Genomic DNA, 18,707 nt, shown 5'->3' with positions numbered 1-18,707 from the left:
TTAAAAATTGATTGAAAGCATAAACACGCTAACATTTCACACAGGCTTACTAAGGCTGTTCTGGTGTTGTCCTATTTAAGTATTCAGAATGCACTAAAATTGCATTAATTTTTTCAGTGACTAAAAAGAAATATAAATTGAGAATGCCAGAACTCATTTTCTTTTGCATTTATGAGTTATATTTCAATTTAAGTGGTGTAAATTTTGATAAACTGCCGTGCACTGCACCAACATGAATGTCTATTAGCTGAGTTGATACGAGGATGAATCCGCAGCACTTCCCTCCCCCAGTGGTGCTAAAATTATTCATGAGCCATATAACCAAAACAGTTCAAACGATCAAAGAAATCAGTTAACTGCGTTCTGCTGATCATGCTCTCTGTTATATAAGCACATGGAGATGCTGAGTCAACTGCTGTCAGATCAGTTGGTCCTCTGTGAGTCACACATCATGAAACCAACACCATCAGGTTCTCAGTGTGGGCTCAAACTGCAGAGAGTGAATAACAAAAATCTCTTCTAACAAGTCAAAAATGTGTTTTTTAACTAATCGTTTCATCTTATGTTGAGAATCTAGAACCTTGAAGGATAATTATTTACTGTCATGTTAGAAATAAAGTGTCAAAGTCAAAAGTATTCAAATGATTTAACAATTCAATACAAAAAAAAAATATTTTTGCAGTATTTAGACACCAAGGTGTGCAAACTGTGGTTACCTGTGGTTAAGCAGCCGTATCACCAGCTTCTCCACATCAGTGCGGTGTCATCTCTCACCGACCGCATGAACCTCCACACATCCTCAAATGGCGGTGTCAGTTTTCCCTGAGAGGAACAAGAAGAGTGAGAGAGAGGTGTTTCAATGGAGCTCTCACAACTTCAAAGTGACCCGATGTGTCAAGCGCACACAGAGAAGGAGAGAGAAGACGAGAAGCGGAAGTTCTTAAACTACTGCAGAGGATCTGCCAGGTACGTCACACAACGCAGTTGAAGTAAAGTTGAAAGGAAAGCACACCTGAGAAGGAGTCTATAGGACAAGAGACAGCATGCAGGATGAAAGAGAATGAAGGACACTATATGGTCAGTAAGCAACACACATTTAAATACACACATATACAAACTCACAGATGATTAGAAACAAAACGCAGATGTATTTTTTGAGCCTGTGAGGGAGGGGAAAAATCTCACAAACTGAAATTTCTTTGAACTGCACCCTGAAACGTATTGCCAACCTGAAACCATTCAGACATGTACAGGCATGTGCGAAAATCATTTTGGGATAACCCTTGTTTCCCTGCAGACAAAGAGATGTGCATGAGCGCTCGCACACACACACACACACACACACACACACACACACACCCTGTTGATAAAATGACAATGATTTTCTGCTTCAGACTCAACTAAATGATCCTTGCCAACACAACCTAATTTTCCCTAATACCACCCCTGAGCCGCTTACAGTACGCCATTTCCAGTGTTACGGTACACATGTGCAAGCATGATTTCTTGTATGTAGTTTTGCACATAAATTCACTTCACAGAAAGATTAAAAAAAACATAGTTGTACATAGAATAAGGCAGTTATAACTGATGATCCTTCTCAGTTGCACAGGAGAGGCATTCAGAGGGCCCCTAGCAGCCTCGCTGGGAGACTGACTGGTGCCCTCAATGCTGCAAAACACTATTGTCAGATTTGTTTGTGTTCCAAACTAGCCTACGTATAAACATAACAATAATTGAGAATACATCATTTCAATGTCATGCAAAAAAGAGAGAGAAATTCAGCCTTTATCAGTTGCAAAGCAGATGTCAATCAGCACAGGGTCTGTTTAGATCACCCTTCACATCTGGTGAATAAAATTAACTAGACCTTTCAGAATGCAAATGAAGCATCTGTTCCCTCAGGTGTACAGTACTGTACTGAGATGAGTTACTTTCACTAAACTTTTCCTACAATGGCTGTTTTTATTACTGATGATAATCAGATAATAAACTGTCGATTTGTTTATTCTCTAGGGCAGACATACTACGAATCAACCATGTTATAGGGAAACAGTTTTGGGAAAAGACAGAGAAACGAGAGTTTCGAAAAGGAGAAGTAAAAAGGACTGAGAAAGAGAAGTGAAGGCCTGAGCAAGCCTATAGAAAGCACACACATTGTTTTTGCTCCACTGGTCAACTCTGATACTGCACCATGGCGGTAAATGTGGTCATGAGTTCAAAGTTAGCCGCTGCAGCACGTTTCTCACCAGCTGTGTGAAGCGGTTACATAAGCTAAACTTGGCCCCTGATACTTATGCTCTACCTCTACTCTTGCTCTCCCTCCATCCTTGATTTCCCATCTCTTCTCCATCCCACCCGACCCGATTTATCTCAACCCACATGCCGGCCAACTACCCCCCGCCCCCGAAACAAAAAGAAACATACAGAAACCACACAAGCACGATGCTGGTACTGGATATTTATTTTTGGAGCCAGTCCTGCCTTCCTTTTAAATCTGGCATCAGTGTAATTTGTTTACTTTAAATGCAAACACAGGACTTGATACCTAAAATGTTTAATAGATAGATAGCACATTATGTAGAATAGTGAGTGAATGGAAGACAACATCACACCTTCATAAAAAAAAAAAAATGTCTGTCCACACACACACTTACAAACAAAAGCTTTTGGATTGTAAAAAACGTGCACAACAAATAAGATATTTTACTACTCTTGGTTACTTTGACCTTACATTGCCTTTGCCAAGCCCTATACAGTAGTTCATCTATACGTCTGTCTGCCTGAGTCTGTAGTGGAGGTGAAAAACACACAAACAGGCCAAACAAACAAAACAATGCTGTCTGACACGACGCTGGGGAAATCAAACCTCTGCCTTTCCTCTGGCGATGTACAGTCGAAAATGTTTAGTCTCTTCGTTTTTTTTTCTCTCCCCGTACCCCGCAGCAAAGTGCAGAAGAAGGAGAGGGGTAACAGGGAGAGGGGGCTGCTCTCTGCTAAACCCACGAAGAGCTAAGAGGTGAGGCGAGGCTGGAGGCGAAACACACGAAGCAGACAGAGAAGACAGATGAAAATGTGCTATGAATAGAAGTTTAATATGGAAAAGTGTGAAAACAAGGGGGAGGCTAAGAACGAGAGAAAGAGAGAGAGAGAGAGACACACACACACACACACATTTGGGGGTCCTATTGTTGCAGAGCATTAAGTGGATAAGTAGACATGTGCTCTGGCTGCCTCTCTTTGGGCTTAATTGAGGGAGCCGAGACAAAAGGGGAAACATAATTATTCGCTCTCTTTCTCTCAGACTCTCGTTCTCGCTCTCATTCTCGCAGTATATTAACACATTGCGAGAGTGTATTGATACAATGGCCTGTGCAAAAGCAGCCAAAACATCATTATCATGCCGAAAGGACCACTCTCTCTCTCTCACACACACACACACACACACACACAGACACACACACACACACACACACACACACACACACACACACACACACACATAACACACACACACACTGAGAAGGGACAAAGAACAATGTTGATGAAAATAAAATTCCATATTTGTTAAATGTCTTACTAAAACACAACTCTAAAATAAAATAAAAAACTCCCTTTGCTTTATTTTGAACTCTATATATGTTTTGTATTTACTGAGTTCATCACAACATGTTTAAATAGCAGATCGGCTGCTTTCCGAGCACAGTAGAATGCTCTTCTGGCTGAGTATAATGGACACATAATCAGAGAGAGACCGAGACAGGGTTGAGTATCGTACCGGGACTGAATGTGCCACTTAACTACGCTGTCGGAAACAACTCTGTACTGGAGCTGTCAAACTCATATCGTCACATTGCCACGGATGCGTTAGAAAGATGCTCAACACCTATAAGCTCTCACGTCCATCACCTAACACAGACACATGCAAGCAGGTAGTTCTTTTTCTTTGCCGCATACAATAGAGTATAAAGGCAGACATCCTTCCAGTCACACACACAAACACACACCTGCGCAATCCCAGGAGACTCGTGAGCAGGTTTTCAGCCTCACACACACACACACACACATATTCTCACACTCTTTGGAAAAATACCAAAGGCCTGTCAGAACAGCCACAGAGCAGGCACACCCAAACCCCCCGCACCCCCCCCGCAAATCTTTTCATCTCTGCACCTGTCTCACAGCTCCGCCCTGCATGACACACAGCTCAGCTCTCAAGAGTCGAAACCACACATGACGTGAATCTGCACTACTGTACAACACCGTATTGTGATTGTAGCCAAACAAAACCTGTCTCGTTGCTTTTATAAGCCTGTCATAGTGTAGACCGTACGCTGGAGTGGGTACTGAAATCAGACTTCAAATTATGAAATCAACAAGCACCTCTATTACACGCCATTCATCTCCAAAAGACCATAATAAATGTACTTGTTTTTTACAATATACTTCTAATGTAAAACTTGTGGTCTTAAATGTTGCACCGCAGCATGGTAACATAGATGACTGCTGCAATATGTGTAACTTTATTTTGAAACAGTTTTCTTTAACAACAATAAATACCTGTTGCACATAAATTTCCCTGATATATGTGAACAGGATCCCATCCATAAATAACCCAAGTTATCTCCCGCTTTTAAAAAATGCTTCTAAAAGTAGGGATGTCAATAAGATGTTTTATTGTAGAATGAACTGTTCATTCAGTCTTTAAGTTATGACATTAAATGTTATTGATTTGTAGTTATTCTTAGCTATGAGCTGTAGGTCACATTGTATTACATAACAGCAGCAAAGTCTAATAATTTGTGTAAAAATCAAAGACATTCGCAAGAGAAAAACACTAGTTTAAGGCTAGATGAATACTGATTTTAAATGGATACTGGTTGGTGACACTAGACTGTCTTTTATTACCTCAACATTTTTGGGGTCTTCGTACTAGTTACACAGTGTCCAGAGACCCAAAGACAATAGTCCAACCCTAACAGAGACATAAAAGGCTGGAACGGTAGTGACCAGTCTAGCCACGGCTGTAACCAGAGAAGCTCTTAGCTTGACTGATCTCCGTGACCTTTTCCTGCACCCTCGAAACCACGACCCCCTATCAAGCATTAGAACACATGATGCAGTCGCTGGACTCACCCTGCCCTTAGGCCTTTTCCAGCACCATATACATTCCTCAAATGGTTACCGTACCCCCTACCGCAGGGCAGGTTATGAAGTCGCTGAGGGTTAACTCACTGGGGGGTAAACAAAGGAATCTCTGGATGGGTTAAACTTAAAGAGCGTCTCCATGCTCCCCAGATTTTGCACGCACACCTGAATAGCCCTACAGAAATACTACACACAAACACACCTGCATGTACACAGCCTTGCTGTTGTTTACGCCGAGCAAACCTGCCTCGAACGATAACAAACGCACCGTAAATAACATGTGAATCTGGACTGGGTGCAGGCTCAATGGTCCAAACAAATAAGGATCTGGGATTTATTGGTGAGCGCCCGTCTGTATTTGCACACATAGGAGTGTGCACATGTGAAGAAGAATATCTATTCAATGTCGAGATAACAGTCAGATATGCTCTGAAAACATCCTATTGTAGAGACGGGAGTGCACACTCCACTGCACTCCCACAGTCCCTGTGAGGACTGGACTGTCTCAGACTTCACTGGTAGAATTCCCTGGAAGAGGGAGATTAGCTTCCTATTCATCCTTTCGGAATCTGACAAGACATGCGCCACATACCCCCCCCCCCCCCCCCCAGCTTAAACACACACATGCACATACACAAACAGCATGCCTGCCTGCGAACATCGAGTCTCAGCTGCTGCTTGCTTCAAACATTAATTTCTTTTAACTGGTGAGAGACAAATTATAATTCCTTCCTGAAGAGTGCTTTCATTTTGAGGCCCGAGAGGAGGGCAATGCATTAAATGACAGAACAAAGCAGAGTGAGAGGAAATGAGACGATTGTTATACTTTGACTATCAGTCCCCTCTATTTGTCATCTCCTTACAGAGAAGTGGAGAGAGAGAGAAAAAACAGACAAGATTTTGGATAGTGATGATAGTGGTTGCAAATTCACTACCAATTTGTGTTTATAAATGTGACAGAGAGTGCAGCAACAAAGCTAAACTAAATTTAAAAATATGTAGATAGATAGTTTAAAAACATGGGGGAAATAGATATTTATGTATGTCGTGCAGCATATCATCTGCAAAATGACATATATTTTAGATTTGGGGTCTGTGTGGCATCTAAGGATCAAGCGGGGAAAAAAATAAAGGGCAGTGGAATTCAGTGTCAAGCAAATCACTCCACTTTACTCCTCAAGTGTCTCTAACTTCATTAAATACGCTGCTCCGTCTTTCCAGGAGCTTACGTTGTACGCTCCTTAACTCAGATTTCAGCCGACTGTCTCTGCAGCGTGGTGCAGTCAGGGATTACCATATTTTAAAGAAAATCCTTCCACCACAAGTCCTCTATTGAGTGAGAGGCCTGAGAGAGTCACTGAGCCTGTGTAGCTTTTGACGCTCCGCTCTGTAGCTGCTGCTGCTGCTGGGTGCAAACTCAGTGATCAGTGAGTCCCTGTATGAATTCAAAGACAGGAAACCCCATATATTTTAAACCTCTCATTATGATCTTTCAAGATGTATATTTTAATGTGAGGCTTTCACACTGAATGATCAGAGCACTCTATTCTCCCGCTTGTTTCGCGATGAAGGAGGAGATCAAGGCGTGTAAGCCTAAATTAAATCCATCCTGGACTTCTATTGTAGGTGACACTTGAAATCCTTTTGTTTATACAGTACAACCATCAGCAGCAGGTTGCATAACAAATCATCATTCGATTTTTGTTAAATGTTAATAACTCATCACCGTCTATTTGCCGTGCCTCAATCAACATTCACTCTTTCTTCCTGGTAAAAAAGTGATTGCGCAGACAATCGCCTCCCAGAAACCAATCAACTGAATATTCATACATTGATTTGCTGCTTAGAATATGTGAGAGGCAGTACACGAAGGGTTGTTTAATTATCCAGGAAGAGTGGGACGAGACGCTGACTGTGCTCCAGATTCAGCTGGTAACCATAGAAGCCCTGCGGGGCGAGACACAGCCTGGGGGAGGAACGACTGCATGTGTGGAAATAAGATAGAGAAAGACATTACAGAAGAAGAAGAAGCTGAAGACGAAGAAGAAGAGTGCTGTGCAGACGTGGCAGCGTGTTTAAATTTCTTGAAAAGACACGTCGGAAATGACATGCTACTACAGACATGATGGGGAAAATAAACTCCAGCTCGAGGTTTTATTAAAAAGCAAATAACAGTCAGTTAGTGTCATCCATAGCCAAAATAAGTGTCATATGCCCCTGTTATATATATATATAGATACATATATTTATATATATATATATATATATATATATATATGTATATATGTCCTCGGGTGCGCAGGTGGTTGACCCTTTCTCTAACCTCGGGTCCTCTACCAGAGGCCAGGGAGCTGGAGGGTTATATATATATAGGGAGTGGATATATATATATATATATATATATATGTATATATATATATATAGTATAGTTTAGTTGTGACATCACAACAGTACAGAAGTCCTGACGCCACGTTTAAAGACACGGTTTCAGAATACAGGTTGCGTGCATTTCTCTGTGGATTGAGCGTTTATACTTTCACAGTATTTATATAGCACCTAGACCTGCTTTATAATCATAAAAGACTTTGACTTTTTATCTATCAGTGTGAAAAGTGTATTATAGAAAATCTGTTTCAGTGTTTCCATTCCATCAATGGCCAAGTTTAAACATACTTAATTGTGGCACCAAATATTGTCAGACACTGTAATGTAAAGACACCCGCAGACAAACGCAGGTGCAAATGGAGCCAAATTGGTGGGTAAAACTTCCTATTCCACTCTGTGTGTGCTGAAGGGACAGCAAAATAACAGGGTGGCTAAGCAAGCGAGCGAGTGAGAGGGGGGATAAGGGGGATTTTAGGCAAAGGGGATACTGATTGAGGTGGGAGGTTGAGATAGGGGGATGGGATGAAAGAAGCAGAAGGGGTCTGAAAAAAAATGATGGTGCTGAAAGGGGGATGAGAGGCTGTTAGCTGGTGGAATCAAGTGTTGGGCCACAGGTAGAAAGATAAATGACGTGTGCTGAGGTAGAAGGAGACGAGAGGTAAAGAGGTGGAGTGGTGCTGATAGGTCCTGAGGGGCTGATAGAGATAGATGTTGTGTCAGTTCAAAGTAGGGCAGATGTGAACAGGCACCAATCAGTCAGTAACAACATGGCTGAGGTAAGGCTACCTGGAGTGGGTTACTGTGTGTGTGAGGTTTTCACTGAAAGAAAGGTAGAAATAGCGTGATAAAGGTTTAAATACAACAATGCAATATGCAGGTATTAGCTTACTCTGGTTATAATCAAATAAGGCACTGTTATCACTTTATTATTTTTTTTTTTTCTGCTGAGGCTGTGCAAAACCTTTGTAGCATTATCCTAATTATTACCAAGGAGAAAGTGAGAGAGGCTTTTGTCATGGCTGCACAAGGACAGATATTGTAAGAGGAAAGTGGAGAGGGTACTATCAAGGAAGAAAGAAAGAAAGGAAATGAGATTATGGTAGGAGAAGGACTAGAGGAGTCACCACGACACTATAAACCTGACAGAGGTGAGTAAGCAGGTAGTTTAAATAAAGAAGTTGGCAGAGAATAATGCAAACCCAGCGGTGGACTACAGAGGTGGAGAGAGAGAGAGAGAGAGAGGAGAGAGAGAGAGAGAGAGAGAGAGAGAGAGAGAGAGAGAGAGAGAGAGAGAGTGGACAGGGAGGAAGGGAAGACAGCGTGAGGTGGAAGGGGAAGTTATCTTAGCACATCCCCGCACCTGAGTCAACAGCGGTGCTTGAAAACAAAGCACCCCCTTGAAGAAGAGATAGGATACAATTCACGAAGTAAGGGATGTGGGTAAGATGTTTAGCAAGAATGTGACAGACAAATAGTACCTCACATTGTTGTGTCTCTGCTTCTCAGGCCAACAGAGGACACACAGACCACCAAAACAATACAGTACGATCCTGGGGTACACAAAACCTTTACTTCACTTTCTGAAGAATGTGAAAAATGGGTCCTACTGGCCAAAAAGAAGAAAAAAAACCCACAATAGATATAAGCCATATATTGTACTTTTTACATGATACACACACACACACACACACACACACACACACAGTAAGGTGTGACAGATTTAGAGAATAAGAGTGTACCCACGCCCAGAAAGGTGCATCAATGTTCCCCAAATTTCAATGACAAACTGCTTCAGTAATTGAAGCACACAACATATCAAGTTTGCCACACAGAGCTTAAGCTTAGGTCTAGATTAAAACAAAATTCAGCTGAAACTTATCACTATTTTTATTACTTAAAATGAGTAATATAGTAATAATAAGTAATCGCTGACTTGCTTGTTTCAGCACTAGTAGAACTCTTTTCAGGAAATCAAGCCAATATGTACTGTATGTATGTATCAATAGACACATTTGAACATTAAAATGACTTTAACTTAACACACAGCCCAGTAGGGTAGGCATTATTCATTTTTCATCATACAAATATGAGCAAATGTGGGTAAACGCTAGTCATTAAAAAGGTTATAAAGGTTGGTAAAAACATAATGGCTACTGCACGATTCCCCTTAAGTGAATGTCTAAATGATGTCTTATGGTAAAAAAAACAAGACTATCACTTAGACAAAGATGTCAACAACATGTCACTATGCGGCGTCTCATCAGTGGATGGGGTTGGATCTAGGTCAATGGGTCCACTTCCTGGGCGATGAGCTCTTGTGCGGACTCGAACTGGAGGTTATTGTTTGGGCTCTGAGTGGTTACGGTGAATAGAGGCTCCCCTCTTAGTGCATTAGTGACCTGTATAAGCTCCACACGACTCACTGACATCTGAGTGCAGGGCCTGAGGCGAGAGGACAAAGGCAATCTGACCGCACATGCACACACATTCACGTGTCTAAAAGCGAACGCACCAAAAGGACAAAAACAAAAAAACATGCAGTCTGATAGAAACCTCATACAGCACACACCATAGGGTTTTTATCCCCACAGAAACTCAATCCAAAGAACAAATAAAAAAATCCATGCAGCTATGCCCGTAAGCCTTCATCGTTGCTTTTGTCAACCCCCCCCCCCCCCCCCCCACACACACACACACACACACACATTCAGACATATTCCCATACATATTTGCACATGCACACACTTACAAATGCACAAGGAGGCTTTTGAGACTGCCTTGTACGATCCCACTGCATCACTTCCAGGTCAACAAGCAGAAGCGTGAAGTGTGACTATGTGATGAGCACTGAGTCGCCGGTCAGCATTCTCTTCATGCAACTAATGTAATGTGGGGGATAAAGAAAAGCAGGAGGAGAAGAGAGGAGAGAGCAGGGGACTTATTTAGGGAGTGAGAAGATTTCCAAGCAGATACAGTGTATAAAAAAAGGAAATCCCAGGAAGACCAAATCTCCCCAGTGCAAACAAAGCATAAAGACAATCTTTGAAGACACTTCTTTGCACTCCCACAGTAATTCCTCCCTTAAATCCCTACTCAGCACTTCACACACAAATGTATTTCCACTCTCTCACTCTGAAGTCTTATACACCAGCTTCCTGTGCAGGTGACATCATCTAAACACACGCTTCCTTTTTTAAAAAAAAAACACATTTTCACATTAACTCCCCTTTTGAAATTGGACTTTTTTGGCATGGCATATTTTTGTTTGTGTGCACTGTATGCATCCTTTCTTTGCTAATAAGGCTGTAAAAAAATTACATCCGTATTCACCCTCTTTTGCTATTCTTCTGAATCGAGGGCACCCTCAAAAAATATCTAACCTTCAAATAAGATGTAGATGTATGGATGCACACACAGACACACGCACATGCATTTACAAATCATCAGTTGGCAACCAGAGCCGATGTGTGGGCTGGAACGCAACACCGATCAGAGATAATGGGCAGACATGACAGGGATGGCAATGCTGTCACACCCAGAGAGGAAGGAAGGAGGGATGACGGGGATCGCAACAGAGAGAGATAAAGAAAAAAGAGAGGAAGAAAGAAAAAAGGAAGATAGGAAGAAACTCCCAATTCATCAGCAGACACAGAGCAGACAAAAGAGAGGAAATGAGTGAACATGCCAGCTCATGTCAGCTCTGAGACACCCCTCCCCCATCTGGACCCTTCACAAATTAGAGGCATCCCCTTCTGCTACTCCCACTCTTTTTGCATCTTCTTCTTATCTGGGGGTTGATGTTTAGGAGTCTTACACACACACACATACACACACACACACACACACACACACACAAACACACACACACACACACACACGCACGCGCACACACACACAAACACACACACACACACACATACACACACACACACACACACACACACACACACACACACACACACACACACACACACACACACACACACACAAACACAAACACACACACACACACACACACACACACACACACACACACACACACAGACACACATGATGTACACAAAAGAACTGTAATGCAGTGGTATTGTCTGAGTAAGGTGCATGAAGAAATTATAAAATCAATCTTCACCTGACGTTTCACACTCCCCTGCTAACAACTCTTGTAGTCCTGCTCAACCAGACAAGTGACATTACCAACGGGCACACATAAGCAAATACGTCAATGTGACATAATATTGCCACTGACGCATTCAGCCTCTCTTGTCTTGCAGTTTCTCATATTTTCAAAAGGTCGTGCCAAAGTCCAGGACCAGAGAATGCACACACACATGCACCAGCATATATGTAAAATCCAGGGGTTTCCAAGCTATTTGACCTGTGTGCTCTCAAAATGAAACAACATCTACTTGCAGTCCATCATTACCAGTAGAATGGTTTGACCAGATCAAGCAAATACTTTCCCCTGCTTTCCTGTTCTGTAAATCATTCCCGATGACAGAACTGGAAACTTTAACAAGACACCAGTGAAACCAGAGAATATAAAACATTTCAGTGTCTCCCCATCCTCAGCTGTCAGTTTTGTCTTGGTTTCCCCCAAAACAGACTTTCACAATATGTGTGTTTGGCTGCAAGTGACTGAGAATCAAAATGAATTGAGCGAGGGACAGACAGATGCACAGAGAACCGACAGGCACACAGTCAAACACAAACATTTATACAGCTTGATTGCATGTGGGGAGACGTTTGGGGGGTAGGGGGGTACATAAGCCCTATATTTGCTTAACGGCAGAAATAAGAGGACCACTGAGGAAGAGGGACTGTGCGCTTTCTGACAACGGTTAGAAGATGAGAAATGAAGACGGGCAAAGATGATAGAGGGAGAAGGAGAGAGAGAGAGAGAGATCATCCCTTTCATGTTAATTGCATCATCCCTTTATCGTGCCAGCCACATGCTCATCAAACTGCATCTTATGTACTGTATGTGTAATCATAAAGAGAGGGCGTCCGTGTGCCACAAGGTCAGAAGAGTCATATTCACAGTGGAGGATAAAGATGTGAGAGAATTTGCAACAAACTCGAGTGATGACGCTGACAATGATTATTATTCCTATTTATATAATGTATTGTTTGATGCACGAGTGCTTTATGAGCATTACGTGAGCAGATCAAAGGATGAGTACGACTTTAATATTTGTATTTATAGTATAGATTATAGTAAGGCTGCTGAATATATATTATAAAGCGTGTACTCTGTTGGTTCAGGTATAGGATGGAGCCATGTAGTAATTGTGTCAGTTTCACTGTTTACGTGAGGCTGGATGTGTGTAAAAGAGGATTTGTCTACCTATATCTGCCCTATAGGTGAGCTGACTTAGCAAGAGAGCAGTGTATCAATCTGGGTCAGTTTGTACACACACACACACACACCCACAGGGCTCACTTAGCGGAGCACCATCCCCCCCTTTCACGCTCACACACTATATTAGCTTACTGTACACAGACTGAGCACATGGTTGTGTGGATGCACACATATTTGTCCTGAGCACACTTGCACACGTAGTAAATGGACACACAAACAAAAACACACACACAAACATTAACCTGGAAGAGCGGTGTGTAACTGTGTATGAGATAATGGCTTTCCCCCCCTTTTCACAGCCCCAGGCTTTCGCAAAGTCTTTGTCAATGTAGAAAAAAGAAAAAGCACACACACACATACACACACACACACACACACACACACACACACACATACACACACACACACACACACACACACACACACACACACACACACACACACACACACAAACCATTTTTATCTGCCACTATAAATCCTTTCACGGATCACTTCCTTAAAACACCCTGCCAATATTGAACTTCCTCGTGGTAGCAACTGAAGCAGTGGATTGTAGCAAGAAAGATAACAAGAAAAGAGAGGTAGGGAGAGGAATGACTAGTCTATCGTTCGTATTTCTTCTCCAAATCAAAACAAACACTAATAGCAAAGCCTTTATAATCACGGTGGATGATGGGAAGTAGCATTTTATGATTTACCAGGGCTATGAGGATCTGAGTGCAACCAAATTACTGAAATACTAAGTTACTACTACTTACTAAGTCCCAGTGTTTAGACCAGTCCCTTTCATTGTAGCTTGGTGGGTGAGAAGGAAATTGAATAAACGCCTAATATCGATATCAGTATTTATTTACTACTCTATTTCATTTGATCTGTACTGAATAATCTTAATAAAAACCAAACATCCAAGAAAACAGATATTTTTATATATATTTTTTATTATCTTCCTCTTCTCCAGAGACGCATGAAAGTGAGAGGAGGAAGGACAGCAGAGACTCTATGCCCTTTGACCCCCCTCCTAATTCTTTGGCTGTCTGGATGCCTAGAGTTGACCCTCTGCACAGCTGAGACCTAACACCCCCCCCCCCCCCCCCACACACACACACACACACACACACACACACACACACACACACATTTGACTGACAGATAAAACAGTACACATTTGCAGACTCACCTTTGTTTTTGAATCTCCTTTTAACTTTCCCTTTATCCTCTCTCTTATATTCCGTCTGTTCTGACTGTTGCTCTCTGCCAAGTCTGTAGTACCACACTACCTTTCTGTTCCCAAGACTTTTCAGTAGTCTCTTTAGGCCGCCCTCTTTGTCAGTCTAGTCCTTCTCTATTCTGCTCTTTAGCTGTTTTACCTCTGCTATCCTCGATTAATATTTCCACACACTCACACACACACACACACACACACACACACACACACACAAAGTAGGCTAATGTCTTTATCAGATCGAAATCCGTTAGTGTGTGATCCCTCTCTCTTCATTTTGCATTGTGAACCTTTGATGGCATAACCAGAAATGTTGAGGACTGTGACCTGTACATATTTTTCATCTTTTCAGAGTGCTCTCTCACAAGCTTTTCACAAGTCATAAGTACTGCTTGAGTATTTGATACCTCACTTTATCTCAAGTAATTTCATCTCTGCTGTACCTCTTACGTAAAAACACACAGTCAAATATTCACACACTAAAGCATGCATTACTTTGTTTGCACTTTAAACTGTGCAGTTTGTTCAATGGCGGGGGAAATGTCAGGTGGTGCCGGTCCGGAGAGCCGTTAAGGTATTTTGTTATCACTAAATTACCCCGTGTTGGAAAGCAGGCAATGTCCCAATGAGAACATTAATGATTGACGAAGTCCTTTCACACACACACACACACACACACACACACACACACACACACACTGTGTAAGACAGCCTACAAAATACATTGGTATACAGACATTTAACAAATATATACTGTTTATACTGTATATATGGACCATGCACAACAAAAAGCTTGTACTCTTGGAAGAAGTCAGTCATAACTTCACCTCCTTTCCTCTTCCTCATACAAACATTAACATAACCCAAATGGTTAATCAAACTAAACACACACACAACATGAGAGTGGTTATCTTAAACACTCAAGCATCTCTATCTCCGTCATTTACAAAGCTCACAAAACATTCTCAAAACATGAAATGTATCTCTTTACCTTTATTTCAGCTCCCAGTGTTTCCTCTGTGAGTAACCGTTAATTCCCTGTGGTGGTTAAAACACAGTCAGCATGTGTCCTTTCAGAGAGCAAACAGGGGAATCCTTGCATCAGTGAGTCTCCCGCACTCCAGCGCAGCGTTTGACTCTACACACATACACACACGCGCACACACATTACAGCACATACTCACACATGCTGCCTCTTGCACGCCAAGACCAGACTGAAGGCTGAGGAGAGGGTGTGTGTGTGCGCGGTGGCTGAGTCTGAGCCCGCCCTCTTCTCTCTGGTTCTCCCCTTCTCTCTCTCTTTCTCTCTCTCTCTCTCTCTCTCTCTCTCTCCAATTTCACCTCCCCTGGCTTGCCAATTGACTGCCAGCATGTGTGCTGGGTCTGTGCCTCTAAGCCTTTAGATGTCTCAGTCCTCTTTTTAATTGCTGGCTCTCTGGCCTCAAGTTCTACAAAAAAAAAACAACAAGGGCATATAGATAAAGTGGGCAAGCAGAGATATGCATAAATAAACAAGGATACAGACATAAACACATGTGCCGACAAGTAAATGGACTAATACAGTAATTATAAGGGGGAATGATAAAAAAAAAAAAGATCATAAATCATCAAAACACTCTGAAAAGTAGATAGAGAATACTATCTTAAAAGGAGTGACTTGTAAAATTCAATATGGTGCAATGTACAAGAAGAACATGTCTCATTCCTTGGAAACCTTCCACAAGAGCAGCTGTAGCTTGTGTTATGCTGCCCGACCATCTTTCCTTCACCATCGTATAACCCACTAGGCTTTCTGTAACAGAGGCTTCAATAAAAAAAAAGAATGAGCCCTCCAATGGTTTTGCTATTTTCTCCCATGCTTTTTATAAAGAAATGACCACCTGTAGTTCTGAAACGTGGCTCTGAAGAGTGTGTAGCCTGCTCCTTCACAGAGAGTTTGTTTGGATTCACAACAATTACAATGGATTCCAACAGTGGCCCAGTTTTTATGGCAAAAAAAGTATCAAAACCTAAATAAAAAAAATACTCAAACCACGCCTGCAGCACAATCCAAATATCCCACTTTCCAGGTCTTTGTTGAGGTGGGACAGAATAAATTCAAGACTTCATAGTGTCACTTATTTTGTTAGTATTTGCCTTTGTCGTCAGCACAAGCAAACAAAGGTGCATGTGACAAAGGTAAATACAAACAGTTTAAACATTGATGCAATTTGAAAGAGTTTTTGTAAGACTAGGAAAACAATGTCACAGTAAAATGTGTTAGACAATATATTTATGTTTGGCTGAAATTAAATGGCTGTACGTTAGGCAATTTGATATATGTCATGATATAGCATGATTTCTGGTAATTTAGTAAATAAGTAGTATATATAAAATAACCAGCCTATTTTTGTATGAAAAGTACAAAAAGTAGTAGAGTATTTTCTCATTTTATAAACAAGTTTAGTGCAAAATAAACATAACATGAAAAGATCAAAACGTAAAGCGTTGTAAATATTGCCATAGCGCAGTTCAGCCGCTGGTTTTTCAACATTGATTTGGAAATGATAGAGAAAAACACATGTGATAGACATTTTTATATGACTTTGATGATACATATCATCATATTCCCCAGTCCTATGACAATATTGCACTTTACTACCCGGAATTTCATTAAGGAATAATTATGTGGGTCTTTGAAATAGCCTTTTATACCTTGTGCACATGAATCTCTACATCAAAAGAAAGGAAGTGTTGAGAGATTACAATTTTGGCAAAATGTCCTCAGCACGCTAAGATCCAAGAAAAAATAAATAACCTTCAGGCATTTTTTTAAATAAACTTGTTGATGTGTCAGGTGAGAAGGTCCCACAACATGATTCAGTTCACTGCTGAAAATGCTACATTAAGCGCTTTGGTAGGCGAGCTGTTACATTGCATTAGTGTATCTACAAATATGTACTAATGATTAAGTAAAATACACTTCAATAATACATTTCTCACTGGAGATTAACATTAATCAAAATGTTTGGATTGAAGACAAAGGATTTCATGAGAAAAAACAGGGACGATTACATAACATGCTGATGATCTCCATTGTCTCTGCCTGCTGCACCGTGCACCTCTTAAAATAACTGCTATCTGGGAGTATTTAGCATCAATAGAAGTAAACATGTCAGGACAAAGGGCAGGGAAGGCAACAGATCTACACCAACAAAAGGAGGTGACACAGCCTCCACAGGGGAGACACTCACAAGCACAAAGTCGCTAACAGAAGTGCACGGACAACACACACACAGTTACAGCTTTTTACCCGCAGGCACATGATGACATTTCAGCACCTTACTCAGACAATACCACTGCATTACAATTCTTTTGTGTACATCATGTGTGTCTGTGTGTCTCTGTGTGTGTGTGTGTGTGTGTGTGTGTGTGTGTGTGTGTGTGTGTGTGTGTGTGTGTGTGTGTGTGTGTGTGTGTGTGTGTGTGTGTCTGTCTGTCTGTCTGTCTGTCTGTCTGTGTGTCTGTGTCTGTGCGCACGTACAGTATGCTGTCTTTCTCACTGTCTCCTAGCGCCTGTCTACTCATCAGACCTCATTCTCTTCCCAGTCTATCCCCTTCATTTTTGTCTCCCCTGTTTGTTTCCTTCTGTGTTATCTAACAAATTAGCTGGAGAAGGTCGTGTCCTGCTAGGAGCCAGCTGAAACAGGAAATAACCAATCCAGGAGGATGAAAAGCGACTTAGACAACCAGTTCCCACACTCCTACCCAAACAAAGTGTTATTGGGCTGTAATGCAATTATCCAAGGAGAGGAGAGGTTATTGGTTAGTAGTTTAGGACAACTCAGAGCAATGGCTGTGATGGCATGTTGGCACAGGCAGAATACCGAGGAGGTAATAGTAACAACAGCAGGTGGAGGAGGTTATGTAAGCAGAGTGGAGGGCTGGAGAAATATCAGGACAGTATTTGTTTGCTTGTTTTGCTGTCTGCACTCATGATCTGGCATGCTGCTTTTGTAATGTGAATAATTGTTAGTTCTCAGCCTGACAGTTAGCCCATTCACGTTTTCTGTTTTTTCTGCCGTCTTCCTGCACACCTGAGCTGGCCTTTCAGCACAATAGACTCCACCTTTCAATCTTTATCAGACGTTATTGCAGCATGCATACGTTGGTGGGGATGGTAATATCAGTTAAGGGCTGAAGGGACAGAAATTGGTTTTCCATTTCATGCCTCCTGCCATATCTGTTGCTAAACATTATCATATTGAAATCCATGAACAAACTGTATTGGAAAAGGGACAACAAAGACATGCACATATACACATGCAGGATGCCTATGCCCCCCCCCCCCCCCCGCCCCCAACCAAGAAACCAACCACCTTGCCAGATTTGATAAAATCATTATCACCAACCATGCGAGCAGAGCTGATGAATAATGTATGTAATGCTGGGCCACAACAGTACATCCCTTCTGGCCTGCTACGTTTCTCTTAGAGTCACAGTAACTACTGGTTGCTTCGGGTCATATCCGCTAATCCCTGTCTAGCGCTATTGCATTTCCCATTAGCATGGGACAAACCTATGTATACACATGCACAGTGGTATACACACATT

General features: G+C 41.7%; 1 protein-coding gene across 1 annotated transcript in view; it reads right to left on the bottom strand.

Moving 5' to 3' along the window:
* Positions 1 to 15,284, bottom strand: part of tiam1a (TIAM Rac1 associated GEF 1a) — a 56,285-nt gene extending 41,001 nt beyond the window's left edge. The window contains exons 1-2 of the mRNA XM_083926390.1: positions 15,106 to 15,284; positions 717 to 822 (exon numbers count right to left, since the gene is read on the bottom strand). The gene's annotated coding sequence lies outside the window, so the exon portion shown is untranslated. The remainder of the gene's footprint in view (positions 1 to 716; positions 823 to 15,105) is intronic.
* Positions 15,285 to 18,707: the final 3,423 nt, after the last annotated feature.

This window comes from Echiichthys vipera (assembly GCF_963691815.1).
Source record: "Echiichthys vipera genome assembly, chromosome: 14".
Taxonomy (NCBI): Eukaryota; Metazoa; Chordata; class Actinopteri; order Perciformes; family Trachinidae; genus Echiichthys; species Echiichthys vipera.
Note: the sequence above shows the minus strand (reverse complement) of the source record. Positions and strands in the feature narration are given on the sequence as shown.